Here is a 21,294-nt window from a genome sequence, read left to right as displayed (position 1 = left end):
AGCTAGTAGTCTGGGAGGCACTACTCTCTCTGAAGAGGGCTGCCAACTTTTCAATCAGCTCAGCAGCTGTATCTTTACAATGCAAAAAGTAGCAGCTGAAATTTTCAGAGAACAATACTGTTTAAGGCTTACTTACTTCGCCAAACCTTTATTAGTATAAAAAAGGTAAAGGGACCCCTGACCATCAGGTCCAGTCGTGACCGACTCTGGGGTTGAGGCGCTCATCTCGCTTTATTGGCCGAGGGAGCCAGCGTACAGCTTCCAGGCCATCATAAAACATCCATATATAAAAATTATTATTATTATTATTATTATTATTATTAGCCTTTATTGGCATAAGTTTAAACAATGAAATCATAAAATCATCCAAATACATTGATAATCCAAACATATTCAATATATAAAAGACTAGACAGCCACCATTGAATAAATCAGGCAACTTGAGATTTAGCTTTACAGATCTTGGCTAAAATTTAAAAATATATACAAATAAACAGCCAGGTAAAATACCGTATATAATGATGAGGATTTTTATTGGGATTTCCCCCCGCTAAATAGTGCCATTCACCACTCTAGGAGATACTATTGACAAAAACTCAGTCACCCCCGCACAGTTACTTCCGGGTTAATATCAGACAGATAGAATCTGATATTTTCATTGTGCCATGATGTTAGACTACCCAAAAAAGGCATAGAACGCGTTGTACAATGGATGTAGCTGGTTCTACAATGGACAGTAGAAAAGGATATGTTCTACAGTGCCTGGCACATTCAAAGAACATCCACAATGTCTATCATCCTGTTCTCACAGTAGCCAACCAGATGCCCCAATGGGAAGCCTGGACTCCCCAAGCACAAAAACACTCTCCCCTACTGTGTTTTCCAGAAACCTGGCATTCAGAAGCATTACTGCCTTGGAAAGGCAAGGTAGAACATAGGTCCCCATATGTGCAAGTTTGCTTGTTTGTTTGCAGTGCCCACACAGTCATTGGCATCAAAATGCCAGTTTGTATTCCACCACCCTTTTAATCTGGATCTACACTTTCTAGGGAGAATATGATTTTTTAAAAAAAATATGTTGCCAACAACCTGCTTGCAATATCTATCAAAAACCTGTTTGCAATATAAAGGTTTTTGCAGTAAAAAAAAACCCCGTCCCACCCATTCTGGAAGCCCCCAAATGAGCAGAGCTATGCAGACATACTCTACCTGTCCCTGTGATCATGTGAAGTGGGTAAGACGAGCCCACTCCTCCTGCTGAGGAGCACCCTTCCAGCAGAGCAGAAGAGGAGCAAATGCAGCTCCGGGAAGGACAAAGGCTTGTTTTGAAGGGGCCTCTCCTCTTTTCAAGAGGAAGCTGAAAATGGGGAAGATAAAGCTGAGGTTAGATGACAGGAAATATCTGGATGTGAAGTGACAACATGTCAGCATTGAGAAATATTGCTGCAAAAGCAAGCAGCTTCTTGTCTTGAGCTGTGTGGCAAACACCACCAGCTGCTCCTGCTTGACACCAAATTAGGACTGCATTTCTAAGTAATGTCCTCTCCATCCTGCAGCTAGGGGTTTATCCACATTTACCTTTTCTTTGCCCTTTGCAGGCATGGTCCACACTTTAAAGCTCTGTGTTCGAGCACACACACCCTTTAATTTTCTTTTTTGCTCTTGAGCTTTCCCTACGAAAACCCACTCCTTAGCACTCAGTCAGAGCAAACATCAATCTGCAGAAAACCCGAATTGGTGTTTGCTCCAACTGAGCGGGTTTTGCAGGGCAAGTTCTGGGGTGGCGGGAAAAGAGCACTCGGATGCAGAACTTAAAAATGCCAACCTGTGCCTGGAAAGAGCAGAACAAAACGTCACTGTGGATAAGCCCTTTGAGTATGAACTAAAATATTGTGAGCTGCAATCCATTTAAAGCAAGACTTAAAAAATGAAAGGGTGGTGGTGGTGGTGGTTGAAGCTAGGGGAGACTATGGAGCTGGCCCCAGAGAGTTTGCCATGACCAGTGGATGGCCGCACACTGTACCATCTGCACAGGGCACCCCCCACCCAGCATACCAAGAGATCCTTGTTGGAGGCCATGTTGCTTCAGTGATGTCCCTGAAACCATTATCATCTCATTGAGTGCCATTCAGGTGGCTTGTTCAGTTGAGTGGGTCCTAGGCAGTGAATCCATTGCCCCCACCCCGCTTCCAAAAAAATAGCCCTTTGAACTTCTGGCTTGCTTTGGTTAGGTTTCTAGAAGCATTTGGTCAAGACAGAATGACCAATGCTCTGTTTGGTGTGCATGAGTGGCTAGCACCAGAAAACTTGATGGCTGGTAACGCTCATGCTAATCACCTCAATGGAAACATCACCATAGGACTTGCATTGAACGTGGTCAAAGGAACAGTGAGGACTTGGGGGAAGGACCAAAACTAAGGAATCTAGCAGATAGAAGTCAACATGGCAAGCGACACATGGTCTGTGTCCAGCACCATGTAATGACAGCAAAGACATGTGAGCCAGTGTATGTTGTAGAGCAACAAGCCTAAGAGACAGTGAACCTATCTGGTGTGGCTGATACACATCAAAATCCACTTTTGGTGAGAACAGATGAGAGTTAAACAAAAAATTATTTTAAGCGTTTGTTCATTAACCAGCTGAGTTAGACTTTGGCTTAGCTTATTTGGCATTACATATAATTTGCTTGTTAAACCCCTATCACAGCTGAATATCAGGTATTGGCATGCGTATTCAGGACTCAGTGCAACGTTTGAAGTTCAAATATCAGCTTGACTCAACTTCCTTCTTAAATGTTCTCAGAGAGAAGGCAAATATTGTAAAATGCAATATTCGTATTGAAATTCAGGAGAAAGGTTGAGAAGACAATTGCATGTTTCAAGTTCAAACACTCTCTCAAGTGCCACAGCTCTTGTAACTGTGTGGTGGTAGGGATCCTTCAGTGTGTTGTCTCTCTAGAGCAGTGAGACATAACAGTGGAAAATGGAATGTAGGCTTAGCTTCTCTGCTTAAAGTTTGAATTCCAGTAGACTTCCTCATCTGGTGGGGGGCTAGAGGTGGGAAGGTTCTAAATCACACAGTAAAACATCGTCGTCATCATAATCATGTTATTATTTATATGCCACCCATCAGACTGGGTTGCCCCAGCCACTTTGGGCGGCTCCCAACAAAATATTAAAAACACAATATAACATCAGCCATTCAAAACTTCCCTGAACATTAAGGGATCATGGTGGCACTCAATAAGCATGTTCAGCCGGCTCCCTCATACTCATTTTTAATGGAGGAAAGGAAGATGCCAAAAACCTGAAGTTTTCCTTCTCTCCTTAGTTGTTAATTGATGATTCAGCTGAAAGCCAGGCACAGGTTGTCCTGCTCTCCCCACTGCCCAAAGCAAACTTGCAATGGGTTATACCAGAACTTAATTAGCGTGGGTGCATAATTACATTGGCCCTCCTTGTGCTCTCGCGCACACGCACACACAATGAAGGTTTGCCTCATCACCTACAAACTATTCCCATCCATTGCTAACAAGCAGTAGATTCACTGAGAATGTGGTTGCTGTAGTCTTCCGCTTTCATTTCAAGTGTTTAATGAAAGAGGAATGGAGAAAAATAATGTTTATTTAAAAATAGACTGCACAGAAGGAAGATACTACCCCAAAAGTATGCATCATTTAATTTTTTGAAAAACACTGAAGATGTCCTCCCTCTTTGATTACCTGCAATCCAACGGGTGTGATAAATACCTCTTAAAAACTTATGTTTGGTTGGCAGGTTATAATGCTGTGTTGACACTTGTGGTGGAAATGGTGGAAAGTTTCGAGTCTTACAGCGGTACCTCAGGTTAAGTACTTAATTCATTCTGGAGGTCTGTTCTTAACCTGAAACTGTTCTTAAGCTGAAGCACCACTTTAGCTAATGGGGCCTCCTGCTGCCGCCGCGCCACCAGAGCATTATTTCTGTTCTCATCCTGAAGCAAAGTTCTTAACCCGAGGTAATATTTCTGGGTTAGCGGAGTCTGTAACCTGAAGCGTATGTAACCCGAGGTACCACTGTATATAGAATCACAGGATCATAGAATTGTAGAGCTGGAAGGGGTCCCAAGGATCATCTAGTCCAACCCCCTGAAATCCAGAAATCTCAACTAGATCCTACATGACAGATGGCCATCCAACCTCTGCTTAAAAGCCTCCAAGGAAGGATGTTAACACTTGTGAATTGCTCTCAGGTTGCTGGCAGCAGAAAAGGCCTTAGGTCCAAAATTCAAGTGACAATAAATGAATGTGTCCCTATAGGAAGTGAATTTGGACTAGTAGGTTGCCATACCAAAAAGGCTGGGAACCACTGATCTAAAGCACTTTTATGCCACTTTAACAGTAATGATTTCCCCATCAAAGAATCATGGGAACTGCAGTTTGTTAAGGGCGCTGAGAGTGGTTAGGAAACACCCCCTTATTCCCAATGAAAGCCCTCCAAATCACTTTGCAATTTAAAAAGAAGTCAGCATGCACATGCACATTTTTGAGTGCATTTTACCAAATATCTGAAATTTTGCAGATGTCACTGGATTCCAACTCTTATCAAGCCTAGGTAGTGTGGCCAGTGGTCAGGGATTGTGCTCAGGACCACAATACCCCAAGGACCATCTTTCTCCATATGAACCTATCTGGACCCTGTGATCATCCTCTGAGGCTCTTCTTTATGTGCCTCTTCCACGAGATGTCCAGAGGGTGGCAACACAAGAACAGGCCTTCTCTGCAGTGGCTCCCCGTTTGTGGAATGCTCTCCCTGGGGAGGCTCCAGGCCTTTGGCTAATTAAACAATCTGTGGCCTTTTAAACTTTCTGTGGGGGGTTTATTGTTTTTGTTTGTTACTATGGTATGTATTTCTGTGTTTTTATAAATTACTTTGGGATCCTCAGATGAAGGGCAGTATAGAAATTTAACAAACAAACAAATGCTCTTCCTCCTTACAATAAGTAGTGAATTTGCATGCTTGCACACTTGCACAATTGTAGATGGTGGACAAAGATAAGAACCCCTGATGTGAAGGAAGGGTGGTGACTGAAAAAGGACCAGGATTTAAGTTTCTGCCAAATTAAAAACAAACATGGCAATTTGTTGGGCTTCATAACACCACCAATACTCTGGGCATCTTCTAGCAATTCCTTTGGGTGTTCAGTGTGGAGGGAAAGAAAGACAGAGAACTAAATATTACAAAGTGAGTTCCTGTGTTCCTACAACATTCTGCACTTACTCCCTCTCCAACAGCAGCTGGAAATTGTGTTGTGATGTAATGCAGTACTGTACAACATTTGATCAATCTGATTTTGAAACAAAATATCTTACTGGGACCTGAAATTGGTACTGATTACCATAATTAACAAACTTTAGAATTTTGCAATTTAATAAATAAGGATTTAATTTAACACTTGTTAACTGCTGCAAATGTAGTAATCACTAAATCATTGGAAGTGCCTTGATGTGGACCTCCGTGAAACCCAGACTGCACAGATTTGGGACTTAATACTTATGGACAAACTTACCATTTTGCAACAAGAACACTGAAAAGGAACAAAAGCATTGCTTTTATGCAACATCCTCTGACTTTATTCACCATGTACAATCAATTGAACACAGCTTCTGCCCTCCAGAAATGCACTCGAACGGTGCATTTGTTTAATGATTTTGTACATCTACGTCAGAAATTGGAACATAATGGATACTGTATTGTGTATAAAACTAGTTCCACACTGGGGAAGTGGGGAGGACTTACATTTTCTGGATGTTGCATTTGTAATTGTTTATATATCTTAAAAATGAATTTAATTTTTTTAAAATAAAAAATAACTTAAGAAGAGTCCTGCTAAATCAGGCCAATGGCCCATCTAATCCAGCATATTGTTTTCACAGTGGCCAAAAAGATTCCTGTGGGGAACCTGCAAGCAGGACTCAAGCACAAGAACATTTTGCCCTCCTGTGTTTCCCAGAAGCTGATCTCCATAAGCATTTCTGCCTCCAACCATGAAGGTAGAGCATTCGCTCCATCATGACTAGTAGCCATTAATAGCTTTGTCTTCTGTGAATGTGCAGATATAATAAACCTGCAAGTGTCTTGGGGCCTCCTATCTCCTCCCGTTTTGTTTTCAGACTTCAGCCGACACTGAAGATTCATTTTTCTTCTTTAAAAATGTAATGAGTGGAGGATATTGCTGCTGCTTGATGATTATGTGTTTGTCATCTTTATTTAAAGTTCTAAGCGTCTTCTTCCCCCCCCCCCGAAAAAAAGGAACTGTGAAGTCTTAGCTGCTTCTCATATGAGACGGGTGTGATAAGAAAACCCCAACTAACTGTTACAGACCTTGGCTGTGAAGAGTTCCAGCCTCTGGACGGCCTTCAAAGCATCCTTCACTAAACACAACATCACAATTGTACATAGTTCCTTCCACTTAGAGTGCCCAGGGGTTTAATTTTGTAAACGGGTCATTTAAACATCACAAAGAGGTAGTTGGCAACATTTTTTTAAAAAAAAATCCAACCATGTGAATCGCCTGCCCCACAGTACATATGGATTGAAGGTGGAGATGGCAACAACATACTGTAGTTTTCGTTCTATAAGACGCACCTTTCCCCCCCTAAAAAGTAAGGGGAAATGTGCATGCGTCTTATGGAGTGAATGCAGGCTGCACAGCTATCCCAGAAGCCAGAACAGCAAGAGGGATCGCTGCGCAGCTCTTGGGGGCTTCTCCCTCCTCGGGGAAAAGCCTGCAAGCGCCGCACACACGCTCCACGCGGCTCGTGAAAGGGAGCGCTGAGCAGAGCCTGGGATGCATACAGGCTCTGCTCAGCACTCCCTTTAAAGAATTTTTTTTTTCTTGCATTCCCCCTAATAAATAGGTGTGTCTTACGAAGTGAAAAATACAGTAATCTGCATGCTGTAAAAAAAGCCACCCTTGTACTCATTTATGGGAGCACCCATCCTATAATAACCTCCCCCAAATCCTCACACAAACTGTAAGTGGCACCCCAACATGGCACCAGTAACAACAGTAGACACGCACTCAGGGCCCACCAAGGCCTCACCCAATTTTATTTTATTTTTAAATGAGTTTTGGGGGAAATGGTTGTTTGGTTGGGAGGCATGTTGGTTTTTTTTTTTAGCAAGTTCAGACACATCTGTCCTGGTGGATAACATGGCGAGAAGAGTGAGAGACAGGAATAGAAAATGCTTTACTTCCTACTTCATGGAGGTAAAGGTACATGACCTAGCTGAGCCTAGGAACAGAGCTCTCTGGTTTTAACCCCTTCATGTAATAACTCACACTTATGCATAGTTATGTTTGACTGCAATTTCCCACTCTAAATTTGATGCACTTCCAAAAGGGAAGGATAAACTGTGCCCTTCTTCGCCTTGCCCAACCTTGTTCTTTTGCTTCACTGTGGTTGATTGCTTCTCTGTGGTCTTACATGAAGATGATGTACAGATGGTACACAACACCAGTGCAGTTAGGGAAAATGTACAAAACTAGTTCAAATATATGTTGGAAGTGTAAGGAAAAGGAGGGGACATTTTATCATATGTGGTGGGATTGTAAGGTAATTTAAAAAATTTGGGAAATGATATACAACAAATTGAAGAAAATGTTCCATTTAACATTTGTTAAAAAACCCGAGGCATTTTTGTTGGGGATTGTAGGGAAAGACCTGCCAAAAAAGTTGAAAAACATCTTCATGTATGCGACAACGGCCGCGAGAGTTCTGATAGCACAAGGATGGAAAACTGAAGAAACCCCAACTAAAGAATCATGGCAAGAAAAATTGATGGACTATGCAGAACTGGCAAAACTGACATATAAGCTATGGGACAAGGATAACTGTGACTTTAAGGATGAGTGGGAACCCTTTACAAAGTATCTGAAGACGCAACAAAGTGAATTGGACTCCTTGGCAGGTTTTGAATAAACATTCACAAACCTTTTATTGATAATAATCAGCTAAATAGTTTGGGGATCTATACAACTTTGTAACATGCAGAAAACAGCATTCTTAGAGAAACCAAAGACTGGAACTGTGAGAAGTCGGTGGGTGGGGTGGGGGTGGGTGGGTTTTGTGGGGGTGGGGGAGGAAAAATGGGGGGGGGACAAGGATGATATGTTTTTGGATAATATGTCTTGTTAGAATTTTGAATAATTTTGTTTAAAAAAAAGATTGCTTCTCTGTGGTCATCACACATCTTAGTCTAGTCACCCACAAATTCTGAAGAAAAACAAACAGCTGTTTGCACATAGGCTGTATTCATGCAGCATTTCATTTCATTTCCAGAACTGCTGATTTCCACATTATATTTGAACAGTCACATGATGTAGAATGCATTTCTAGAAAACTTAGGACAGATTTAGCACTCATTTCCGTGTTGGTCCAGAAAAAAATACATTTGCAGCCCTCTTAACCCAGAAAATCACAGGAGTAGAGCTGGAATTTGGGGCAATACACCAGCATGTAGTTCTTCCCTGATATTTTCAGGGGAGAATAATGGGGGAACAGAAGCGGGCAGGTCCAGATAGAGTGGGGAAGTTATGACATGGCATTTGTTGTTGTGCCACACCATGCCCACTGGTGTGGATGAAATTTAGCATGACATGGCGGCATATTGGTCAAAATGCCACAGTTCCATAAAGCAACAGGTACAGCAGTGTGAAAGCAAACAAGACAGAAGTGCTAGCATGATAATCAGGCAAACTAACGCAATATTCCTCATGTCTGAAGGCACTTTGCTTATTCCACTATTGATATCAATGAGAGGATTTGATCTGAGAGGTCTCAGATACATAGAGACACTTTAACCATGGTGGCAAGTGGTGGGGCACAGGGGATTTTAATTCCCCTCCTGAGTGGAAACCACCAGGGGCAATTGGAATAAAACCAAACCAAACCAAACCAAACCAAACCAAACACCACATACATTTATTCTCTCCAGAACTGTCCTGCTCAGATTGCTGTTATTCACGTGTCCCAACAGGTAGATCACTCTTATGTTGGCTTAAGTGTAGTAACAGGGCCAAGTTGTTGGCTATAGCCCTCATATATCTTGACCAAGGTATGTTTTGTTTTGTTTTGTTTTTTATTTATCACACTTATATACTATCTTTTTCTCCAAGGAGCTCAAGGTGGCATACATTACTCCCCCCCCCATTGAATTCCCACAACAACCCTGTGTGGTGGGTTAGGCTGAGAAACAGTGGCTGGCCCAAGGTCACACCCTGTCAGTTTCATGGCTGAGTGTGGATTTGAACCCTGGTTTCTCACAGGTCCTAAACTGACACTCTAACCACCACACCACACTGTCTATAAATCTAACCATTGCTTCCTATATGAAAGTGGTTTCCATGTAAGCCAAGAGTGGGGAACCTTTTCAGCCTGAGGGCCACATTCCCTTGTGGGCAACCTTCTGGAGTCCACATGCCAGTGGTGGGCAGGGCCAGAGGTGAATGTGAGGGAGCAGATCAATGGATTTCACTCTCACGTGGATTCTGGCCACACAAAAGTCAGAGGCTTCATCCAAGCAAACAAAAGGTATTCGTATTATAATTACTACTAGAATTACCACTGCCTTTCACCAGCAGGTCCCAGGGCAAGTCACAACAATTAAAATTTAAAAAGAGTTATATTTCAATCACAGGGATAGGTTGGGCCCTAAAGCACACATATCTGGCGTCTGGCATTTCTGAAGCCAGATGCATCTCTGTGGGGAGGGAATTCCACGATATAGGGGCTGCCACAGAGAAGGCCCTCTCCCAGGACAACCCCCACCCCCACAAAAAGAAAACACCCAAGTCAGGCAGAATTAGCGGAAGGGCCCCTATGCTGATCTTAACACTCAGGAGGGCCTGTAGGGGATGAGGAGTCCTTTCAGATAACTGGGGCCTGAGTCTTTTAGGGCTTTGAACATTAATGCAAGAAATCTTGACTTGCTCATGGAAATGAACAGTTAGCCAATGCAGCTCTTTTAGAACAGGGGGTCTTATGAGTTCTAAATACAACCTCAGCCAGTAATCAAGCTGTTGCATTTTGGACCAGCTGGGAGTTTCTGAGTTATCTAGTCCATTACAATTATCCAACCTGAAAGCTACCAGAGCACAGAGTGCAGTAAACAAGTAATCTATCATTTGTTCAAGCACATAGTCTAGCCAGGCAAAAGCACTTGAGAAGAGCATGGAGCGGGAGTGGTAACGCATGAATCCTAGGGAAGGGCATGGCCGCAGAGGTAATCCTGGGGCCAGACTGAGAGGCCTGGAGGGCTGCATTTGGTCCCCTAGGCCTGAGTTTTCCCACCCCTGTTATAGGGTGTGTGCGCAACATGAAGCAGACCTGTAGCCACAGAAAGTTTTTAGGGGGCTGGTGACAAGCAAAGGCCAGCTTATCAGCCCCTCCTGAAGCTCCTAAAGTATCTGTCACAGGCCAGCCCTATAGATATTTGTGTTTATCCCTCTTGCCTGTGAAGAGGCAGCGGATGTGTCATTTATCTGCCACCACTTGTCTTCCCTAACCAAGACAACATTTCGACACTGTTCCCTCTGCTTGCAGAGTCATTGCCAGGGGGAAGTGACTGACCGCTGGGCTTTCAGCTCCTCCTGGGTGGACTGTCTTGCTCAAGACTTGACAGTTGGGGCTTTGCATCAGCTTCTATCCGCTGTGGCAATGGAGGTTCTTCCTCAATAGCTCACTATGCTTTTCAGCTGCTGCAGAATCAGAGAGGGAGGGGGCCAGGAAGGGGCCAGGGCTGTGCCTAGCTCAGGCTATGGGGACATATTTTTATGCCCTCTTAAGGAAACACATCTTCTATTTATTTATTTATTTATTTATTTATTTATTTATTTATGTAGGTTTCGTGAATCAACCCCACAAGTTGATAAACACCATGGCAGTGTGCAAAAAAGAAATAAATACAAAAAACAAATATAAATCCACCTGTACAGCCAACAGGGACAATATTCAACAATGCCTGCATGAATAAAAAAGTATTGAGGTGCCTAAAATGACAAATTTTTGGCACCATCTAAATTTCCAGAGGGAGTGTATTCAAAGAACGAGTGCTACCCATTGCGTGGAACAAACTTCTTTGGTTGAATAAAGTTCAGTGAAGCATTTAAAAAATATCTGAATTACACCTGAAAGTAATTCCCATAATTACTGGGTGAACTAAAGGTGTCTTAAGTTCATTTTGGGGTAAAAAACTGAATAATTTCTAGTTCATCCTCCAGCAGCAGTGATGGACTCTTATTTATAAAGAAAGTTAGAAAGCAAAATGTTGAGGCAATTTTCTAAAGCTTGTTAGGCAGATATGGAGGTGCTGTTGTTGTTAATGACACTTAGTCACTTGATCACTGTTGCTATGACATCAGAGGGAGAGAGTTCCCTTCCAACAGAGCCACTTGCAGTGAGAAATAAGTTTGTAGCAACTTATTGTAAACTAAAAATGTTCATTTGGATGAACGTAAACTGAACAGTTTTGTTTTGCAAAAGTACAAACTTCAACTAGAAGCAGTTCTTTTTGGACAGGTGGAACTTGAACTTATAGAACTAGTTTCTTTTTTTAAAAAAACCACATGAACCTCCAAGCACTAGGGCTACTGTACTCAAAACTCTGTCCCAGGTGCTCGTTGAATGAACTTCAGTGGCATGTGATACTCACAAGAGGGTATCACTTGATGACCTAAAGGTTCAAGCAGGATGTTATGAGATAAGGTGGTATCTCAGGTGAACATTGCTAGGGTGATTATAGGCTTCATACGTTAACAGCAAAAACTTAAGCTTGGCCTGGTTGCTAATTAGCAGCTAGCAAAGATCACTCGGCAGTGATGTTACATGCTGGCAGCAGGTTACTCCTAACAGCAGCCTAGTTGTGGCATTCTGCCTTAGTTTCAGCTTCCAAGGGCAGCCCCACAGAGAATGTGCTGTCACAATCTAACCCCAAGATTACCAGTACATTAATCACAGTGGCCAAGCTATCCTTGCCAAAAGCTGGTATATCAACTGAAGCTGTTAGAAAGCACTTCAAGCCACTGAGGCTACTTGGGCCACTGGTGACAAAGACGGAACAAGGAGCATAGCTAGGCTATATACCAAATCCTTCAGCCCTATCCAGAACAGGTAATTGACCTATCTCTTGCACCTGAGAACCATTCACACACAGGGCCTCCATCTTGCCAAAATTCAGCACATTTATTGGCCCTCCTCAGCATCTAGGCATCAGTTTTTAAAAGTTACGGACAGCATGGTAAGGCAAGTGTCCCTCACAAGACCTCAAGTTTGTAATGTTGTTGTTGTTTGCTGGGAGGGGTGAGCCAGTGGGGAGGTTGGTAGGGTGCAAATGTACCAACAGAAACATCAGATTTGCTTTCCCAGTATGTCTGCACCACACTGGCCTCACTACTGCCTCCCCCTCTATGCCCCCACTCTCCATAAGCAGCAACAAAATTGACCGGAAGCCCATAGTCACTTCACTTGGGCACCAAACAGTTGAAGAGGTTGCAAAATGTGAAGCTGTAATTAACACAGGGGGCGGACATGTGGGAGACTGGCTCAGGTCTGGAAGGAAGCATTTGTTCAAATAATTGCAATTACTAGACAAAACATCTCAAAATATCCAGCTCTGGCTATGCTCAGTCATTTCATGGGAGATAATACTATCTTACAGCTCATTACAACAAGGTAGAGGAAGAACTTGAAGGGTGCTTGTCTTACTGATGGGTACGATAAAGTGCAGCAAATAGCACATGTGGAAAATTGACCAATAAAATAAAATTGGCACAAGGCTTGAAGCACAATGACACCTTTGCAACCGAGTGGTACAGCTTTATAATGTACAGAGCTAAAAATGAAAACAGAGGGCTCCTCTCACATTATAAAACCTGTCTGTTAACACAAATTGTTTATTGCCTTCTATACAAATGGTAAACTGGGATAAGAACTTAAGTTTCTTGGACGTTATTTTGCCTGCATTGACTAAACACCATCTGCTGGGTTAGGGCGGGGTATTTTATTACTTATCTATATAAGAAAAGAAAAAAGAAGAAAAAAGAAGAAAAAAGAAAGAAAAACAACACCTCAACTAACTGGAAGCACCATGCCATGCCCTCAACAACTGTTTAAAGACTTACATGACTTCCCTTGATTCATATGGCCAATAGGGCTATCTACTTATTCAAATGTGCCATCTGACTTGGCCAGAATTATGGATACTACATGTCCACATGAGCAGAACATAAGATTACATAGGTTACTCAAGCAGAAACAAATATTCACAAATATTTGAGATTTGCAGATAGTTTGCATTTTTAAATTTCCAAAATACAAAAATAAGCCGCAAAATACAAGAATAACAGCATAATTTCCAAAATACAAAAATAACAGAAAATTTCCCAAAATACAAAAATAACAGACGCTAATGTGTTTAACTTCTTCTTCTTCTTCTAATTGCCCTTCACCTCACTAGCAAAGTATGTTATGAAGTTTCCTTCTTGGTTATTACTCAAAATTTTAAACAGGAAATCCAAATGCTAATTTTTGAATGTGAGTTTTTACTTGGAAATTTTAATGCATTACTTAGACTTGTTGGCATCTACTGATTGTTTAAAATGAGGAAGCTCTCAAATAGTCAGCCTGTCAAATACCAAATGCTATTGCATACAATTATCTGATGCAGATATTTGTGTGTACCAGCCACCAAATACTGCCTTAGCACCAACTATCAAATATTAGCAATAAATATCATCAGCTAACGAATAGCAGCATCAAATGTGCGGTGATTAATATTTGTGCAGTCTCTGAATATTTGATATCAGAATTCACAACTTCTGGACCCTAAAGCCAGTTGTTCCCTCCTAGTGGTAAGAACAGAAGAACAAACAGAATCTTCTGGATCAGGCCTATGGCCCATCTAGCCCATCATCCTTTCTCCCACTATCTTCTTCTTTTTAATAAGATTCTACTGAAGCTTTTTTCCAGCTGATGCTTGCCTCAAGGAAAGAAGGACAAGTGGAAGATGCACCTTATTTAGGAATCAGACCGTGGCTGCCACACACACCACTGTGGTTGCTCTAGGCCAGGGGTCAGCAACCTTTTTCAGCCATGGGCCAGTCCACAGTCCCTCAGACCTTGTGGGGGGCCAAACTATTTTTTTGGGGGGGGGTGAACAAATTCCTATGCCCCACAAATAACCCAGAGATGCATTTTAAATAAAAATCACACATTCCACTCATGTAAAAACACGCTGATTCCAGGACCATCCACGGGCTGGACTGAGAAGGCAATTGGGCTGCATCCGGCCCCCAGGCCTTAGGTTGCCTACCCCTGCTCTAGTACATAGTCTTATGCATTTTAATGCCTCTCTAGGAATTCAGTGTCCTGTTTCGCTAGGCTTTGCTTGAGTGCCCACTAATCCACCAGAAATAAGCACTACAATAAGAAACCTCTGGTGTGCAAATTAAATTCACCTCCCGGAAGTTCTTTAATAGGGTTTTTCCACAAAAGCTCCAAACACATGGGAGATTTTTAACAACAACAAAAAGGAACAACAGAAACGGAAATGAGAAAGTAGGAGTTTCTCATGGAGCAAGAAAGATGAAACAGGCTAATGGGGACTGTCCACACCTGAAAATCCAGAGAAATGTGTTCAAGAATGGTATGAAAAAAGTTTTAGAAGAGAAACAGATTTCTTTCTGGATTTTCTGAGCAGTGGGTAACTCTGAATTTACCAAGAAAAAAATTGTGGGACCACAGCTGTATATTATTATTATTGTTTATTCAAAAGATCTCAGGGCAGGGAAGGACACCCAGACACAGGAGATTTAATGGACCCACAAGGCACGGCTTCGTCCTTGTCATCAACCGTGTATGACTTAATAATGCAAGTTAAATTCTACTATAGTAGCTGACTTATCAGTTGATAATCTTGTGTCAAACTTGGTTTTTCTGCAGTTTATACAGGTCAGCAATTTTAAGCACCAGAAACTTACATTTGAGCTACACTTTTTTAAAGGTTGCTTTTGCTCCAATAGCTTTTTAGAAAACCCTCGTACAGAAATGTGGCAAGGAAAGCTAAATCTTCCAAACACTAGGCGGCGCTGCACCTTTAGGCATAGAAGCAAAAGTGGGTGTGGCACTTCCCCTCTTTTTCTCACTGTGAATGTGAAAGAAAGAAAGAAAGAAAGAAAGAAAGAAGCAAGCCACAGAGAAGAAAGTCAGGAAAACTTGTCTTCCTGGGAAGCCACTCGCTCTCCCTTTGCTGTGCTTCAGGCATTTGTGTCCAGTGACGAGCTATCTAAGGCGGGTTTCTCCTTTTCCATAATCGGTAGCACCAGCTCAGTTGCCTGGGAACATTCTTTGTAATTGAACAGTTCCCAGGAGAAAGTCTGAAAATAAAATAGAAGGGCTTTTTGGTTTTATTTACAACAGTGCCCAAAAAAACTCATGCACAAAACAAAACAAAAAAAACCTGAACACCCCCCCCCCCAACCTATTTAGGTTTGGTCTTTGGCTAGTGGCATCGAGGACTGTGCAGGCCATAAAGGCCAAGGGCAAAGGAATGTTCTGGGGCAGCTTCTGCAAAACAGGCACTTATGGAGAGATTTCACAATGGTTTTCCATGCTAAATCTAAATCAATAAATGGAAATAGGACAAAACCACTTGGACCCATGCCTAGAAAGCAGAGGACCAGTGGAAAACCACTCAAACCCATGCTTTCTAGGCACAGAACAAATGGAAGCGTGGATGAGCCCAATGTCAGCAGCCCACAACCCCATAGTGGCATGAAGTTAGCCATGCTTCTCACCTCAGCATTCAGTGGAATGTATGAAAGGGGACCCTAATCGTGGAAAGTGGTGCACCTGCAGGAGCTTCCAACATGATATGGAGTTCTACACAGTCATGATTTCATTTCATCTGCAGATCCCTGCATGCATGGAGTGGGCCCTTTCTGGCAGTTTATAGAATTATGCATAACATAAAGAAGTGGTCGGGGAAGAGTCTTCCTCCCTCTCTCATAAACAGTACAACTCATGGGGAGTCAATGAAGCAGAATGTTGGAAGGTTCAGGACAGATAAAAAAAAATACATAACAAGGCTTTTTTTAAGCCGGAAATCACCAGAAGGACGTTTTTGTTTTGGTTTGCATGTTGATTCAGAAAGTGCAAATTAGGTAAGCCCACCTTTAAGTGTGAGCGGAACTGAATTTCTTCCCCATCCCTCATGTCAAGCAAGTGCCATCCCATGCTTCCCAGCACATTTCCCCAACACTTTCCTTATTGCAAAAAGGTTGCCAAACAGTGAAAATCTGGACAGGAAAGTTGTTGAGCTTTTTTTGGCCAAACTCGCAGAAAATAAAATAAATTGAAATAAAAGTTTTTGAGGGAAATCGCCAAAAACAACACTGCCAACATGGGTTGCCATATGTCTGCATTTTCCCGGACATTTTTTCTAATTTCTGTATATGTCCAGGAAATTCCAGACATATAACAACCCTACAAAAAGTCCAAATTTAGGCCTCCTGATCAACTTTGAAATGCAGTGCTGAGCAAGAGAGGCCTTTGGTTTGATCCAGCTGAACTTTTATTTGTCCTTATAGAAAAAGCAAAATATATTGTAGCCTGCCTTCATTAATACTGTTGGGTTGTCTCTCTATAACTTCAACGGCCATAGATTAGGTATACAAATATTATTTATTTGTGTAGTTATAAAAAACCAAGATGCATAAGACAAAATAAAATACATTACAGTTAAAATAATTATTTAATAATTATTTAAACCAGGCAGAATTTAACTGATCATTCCCACAAACCTTTTCCCTTAAAACTGCCAATCTACAGGTGAAGCTGACCACTTTGTCAGTTGTGCATTCCCTAAAAATTAATCAAGTAATATATTATGATATACAGGGAAACAAACCATGAACTCCTTGGAGAAAAAAGATTGGATATAAATGCAGCAAATAAATAATAATAAATAACATCATATCCCTCCGCTCAATTCACTCCCCAGCCTCAGTGCTTTGAGTGCAGATGTCTGTGGGGTGGGGATTGCAACTGTTTTGACAAATGACTTTAGTGTTGTTTGTATAGTTAGCCATTGAGAGGGGACTGCTGAGGCAGTTTGAAGAGGTGTGCTTGCTTCTTATAGGGAATGCAAAAGAAAGTTAACTGTCAGTGATGAAGGACTTGGCAACGACAGATTCATCCTCATCTATCCTGAAAACTGTGGCCAAACATGTTGCGTTTTGACCAAAACACAATATGGTTGGTAAGTTAGGACATACTCTAAAGGTACGCCTGCCCGTACGGGCCAGTTGTGTCCAACTCTAGGGTTGCGCGCTCATCTCGCTCAAGAGGCCGGGGGCCAGTGCCGTCCGAAGACACTTCCGGGTCACGTGGCCAGCGTGACGAAGCTGCTCCAGCGAGCCAGCACCAGTGCAGCACACGGAAACGCCGTTTACCTTCCCACTATAAAGCGGTACCTATTTATCTACTTGCACTTAAGGGTGCTTTCGAACTGCTAGGTGGGCAGGAGCTGGGACCGAAAGACGGGAGCTCACCCCGCCGCGGGGATTCGAACCGCCGACCATACGATCGGCAAGTCCTAGGCACTGAGGTTTTACCCACAGCGCCACCCGCGTCCCCCAGGGGCATACTCCCCCAGGACATACTCTGGAATATGCCAAAAGTCAGCTCACCTCTCAGGGGTGTGGTGGCATTGCTGGACAGAAGAGGCTTCACGGGGGTATATTTAGAAGATAATTTTGTAAGGGGACATTTGTTATCTTAGGAGTCTTAACTATGATTACCTCCTGTGGAGTTTTATTTGTCATAACATGACCCTAGTGGTTTTGCTTGCTATTGCTCATGATATTGCCATAAAACATTAAGTGTGCAGCTCCACACCGTGGACAAAATGTGCAGCTGTCCATGAGCTTCTTGGTGTGAGCTTATTGAGCCTCTATTAACTCCAATGCATCACCACCACACTGGATGGCAATGGATCATGAAGTGAATTGTTCCAGCAAACTCCTTTGGTGTAGCTACACATATTTGGGACGTTCCAGCAAAACATAGTAAAATACCAGTGGATTCAAGAAGATGTTGTAAAGATTTGATATTTGCCTCAGTGAATTTCTACGCTCTGGCTCTTCTCTGCTTGACTAGGCTATTATAGAGAACATAGGTTCTTTGGGGAAGATTTATCAACTGGTTGGATCTCTTTTATCTGTGTTTTTGTAACTGTTCATTAAGGTAGATCCTGGGCTCTAATAACTTGGATTTTCAGATCACTCAAAGTATGAGTCTTGTTGGGTCAATTATAGAGAGGAGAAACCAATTTTAAAAACACCGTTTTCTTGCCCACTTTCAGGCAGAGCCTCAGCTTATTACGGCAAGGAGCACTTCACTTCAGAGGGTTTTTTAAAAGAAGAAGAAGAAATAATAATAATAATAAAATTTTAGTTATATCACCGCCCTCCCCAGCTGAAGCCTGGTTCAGAGCGGCTAACAACAGTGAAAATAATACACTGTTTATTTCACAACAGTGAAAATAATACACTGATTTATTAAATAAATCACAATCAATTAATTGAAATACATTCTAAAATCAATTCAAGAAGAAGAAGAAGAGAGTTCTCCCCTTATGTGACCAACACAATTGTTCACAGAGATTGGAGGCAGTGGACAAATTAAATTCTTCTCATTCTGAAGCCCAGTGGAAGCTCATCAGAACATGAACTATTGCTCTAAGAATAGATCAGTATACAGCATTTTCTAATTTTCAATCATGGCTCAGGAGGTGGCTTGAATCAAATTTAATATGTAGAAAGAAATGAGAGTGAGAGAGTAGGAGTGGGAGAGAGGAAGAGGGAGGGAGGGAGGGAGGGAGGGAGGGAGGGAGAGAGAGAGAGAGAGAGAGAGAGAGAGAGATTGTTCTCCCAGGCACCTGTCCAATACGCTAACCACTACACCACACTGTTGCTACTGGAAGTCATGCCAGATTCTAATCATAATCATAATCATCACCATCATCTTTCTTTTCCACCCACCCTCTCAAAGGAGCCCTGGGAAGCTCTTCTGCAAGTACAGTTCAGACAAGTTTTGTGGCAGTGGAGGACTCAGACTATTTTCTATTCCATTTCGACCATCCCAGAATAGCCACTCTGCTTTCTCATCCAGTGACACCCGTTTGAGACAAGCAAGAAAGCAGGCAGGATTGGATGGAACTTTCCACAGAAAACCCACTTTCTCCATAGCTGCCTTTTTTGAAGCTCCATTTTGGCTGGCTGCCAGGCGCTGGTCCACATTCACTCATTCTCTGGTTGGAGGCCAAGAGTGCCGTCTGGAAGTTTGGGCGTCACCCTCAAGATGCCATTTGGCTGACAGATGTTCTGGCTGCCTCCCTCCTTGTTGTTATTTATTCCTTCCACTGGTTCCTTTCTTAGGATGTTGCACGGCAGGCAGGAGTCGAGGAAAAGAGACTCATCCTGTCATGGAACTTTCTGCTAAAAGGGTGCTTTTCTGCTGCAAACATTTGGCTTTCTCGGTTATGGTTTTGCAGACCATGAATATTATCTTGAAAACGAAAGGGAAATGTTATATAATCAATAGGGACAAATGTAGGTTTCTACACTTTGGCAGGAATAACCAGCTGCACCAATGTAAGATGGGGGACACCTGGCTTTCCAGAGTATATGTGAAAATGATCTAGGGGTCTTAGTAGACCAGACATGAGAAAAGTGTAATGCAGCAGCAAAAAAGCTAATGCTATTCTAGGCTGCATCAACACAATGAAAGTTGTTGTTCTACACATATGGAAATCCGAACAACAGTAATTCCTCTCCCCCTCACCCATCCACACCTACCCACCCCTAATCTGCCCCCTCCAGCAGGAATCAACCTTCTTCAACCATCTCCTAACCTATATTGCAATGGGAAGAGGAAAACTCTTGTCACAGAGAAGTTTTCTCTGCTGACATTCTACTGTTTGGGTTTATTTTTAACAGCAGTTACATTATGCTCATATATTGTTGATAATTATTTTTACAAGCAGGCCAAGGGAGGAGTTTCTATGTGGTTTGGAAGGTTTAAATCACTTGGGCCAAGAAAAACAAGCTTTGGAAAGGATTTTGATTCTGCATTTGAGGAATGCCGCTTACTATAGCTTCTGATCCAGGAAATATCAACATTTCGGCCAAATTATGCCCTTACTTAGACTCAGTATGGCCGGTGCCACTGATTGGGATGGAGGCACCATTTTAGCTCATGTCCATTTTTGTTCAAGTGGTACTAAGTGGGTTACATGCAGAAGGTCCCAGGTTCAATCCCCAGCATCTCCAGGTAGGGCTGAGAATCTGTCTGTTTTTTATTCCTATTCTGCCCTTCCTCCTGAAGGAGTGCAGGGCTGCAAACAGATACACAATTTAGCTAAAGACAAGTGCAGCTGAAAATATCTAAAAGCAATTACATTTGAAAAGGCTCTTAAAAAGTTTTTATCATTATTATTATTCTTCCACTCAAGGATCTTGTGGTTGCCGAGAAACAGCATTTCTCAGCCACCAAATTCCTCCTGAAAATTAACAACATACCCTCCAACCTTTCTCCGATGAAAATAGGGACCTCACATTCCCTAATGATAATTTTACTGCCACTCTGGGCAGCTTCCAACATATATAAAAACATAATAAAACCTTAAACATTTTTTTTTAAAAAACTACCCTATTCAGAATTGCCTTCAGACAGCTCGGGAGTTGAAAAACTCCATACCCTCCAACATTTCTCCAGTGAAAATAGGGACGTCCTAAGGAAAAGCGGGACATTTCAGGATCAAATCAGAAACTGGGACAGCTTCTCTAAATCAGGGATGTCTCTGGAAAATAGGGACACGTGGAGGGTCTGCAGTGGTGGGCACACGTTACTAGAAAATGGCATTTCACACATGGAAAACCACCACTGGAAATATCCCCTGTCTGAAACCCCGAAGAGCTGCTGTCAGTCAGTGTGCAGACAATGCTGAGCTAGCGGGGCTAGTATTTTGACTTGGTTGGTATAAGGTAGCCCAGAGAGAGACAGACAGACACACACACAGAGAGAGAGAGAGAGAGAGACTGAGATGCTCATCTGCCATCATCAGCTGACCAGGAGGCCCGTCTGCACTCGAGGGGCCCTGAGAACACGTCCCTCCTATCTTCCCAGCCCTATTTCCTTTCTCTTTAAAAATATTTTTGCTATGTACTGAGTTGAATAGGATCCAAACTGCAGCA

The 21,294-nt window shown here is 42.4% G+C and overlaps 1 long non-coding RNA gene across 1 annotated transcript in view; it reads right to left on the bottom strand.

Moving 5' to 3' along the window:
• The window catches only part of LOC308468069, a 59,421-nt gene that overhangs the window by 10,180 nt on the left and 27,947 nt on the right, over positions 1 to 21,294 (bottom strand). The window contains exon 3 of the long non-coding RNA XR_013981439.1: positions 1,210 to 1,357. This is a non-coding gene — a long non-coding RNA (uncharacterized lncRNA). The remainder of the gene's footprint in view (positions 1 to 1,209; positions 1,358 to 21,294) is intronic.

Source organism: Podarcis pityusensis (genome assembly GCF_964106645.2).
Source record: "Podarcis pityusensis genome assembly, chromosome: Z".
NCBI classification, from domain to species: domain Eukaryota; kingdom Metazoa; phylum Chordata; class Lepidosauria; order Squamata; family Lacertidae; genus Podarcis; species Podarcis pityusensis.
The sequence above is the reverse complement of the archived record's forward strand: the minus strand, read 5'-3'. Positions and strand labels throughout refer to the sequence as shown.